The sequence below is a fragment of the Seriola lalandi genome, unplaced genomic scaffold (assembly GCF_002814215.2).
Source record: "Seriola lalandi dorsalis isolate HSWRI2012SDOR001 ecotype SW California unplaced genomic scaffold, Sedor1 jcf7180002051997, whole genome shotgun sequence".
NCBI classification, from domain to species: domain Eukaryota; kingdom Metazoa; phylum Chordata; class Actinopteri; order Carangiformes; family Carangidae; genus Seriola; species Seriola lalandi.
The window spans coordinates 15,101-15,393 of record NW_019522550.1 but is presented as its reverse complement, the minus strand read 5'-3'; positions in this window follow the sequence as shown (position 1 = coordinate 15,393).

Below are 293 nucleotides of genomic sequence, written 5' to 3'. Positions count from 1 at the left end.
AGGAACAAAAGTCCCAAAATAACTTTAAAATCAGAATCAGCTTTAAAAACAACGACAGGTTGACTGTGATGTCCACAGAGAGACGAGTCTCAGTCTGTCTCTAAACCATGATTCACTTCACCTGTACCGACCTCACGTGACCTGCTCCTGGTCCACGGTCCTGATTTTAATCTAAGAGGAAGTTAATGAGGAAACAGGAAGTCCCGCTGTCTGATCTGGGGGTCTCATGCCGGAAGTGTGTCCGCTCTTCAGCCCCTTCCGCTGTAAAACCACGTATCACTGTGCAACCCCCC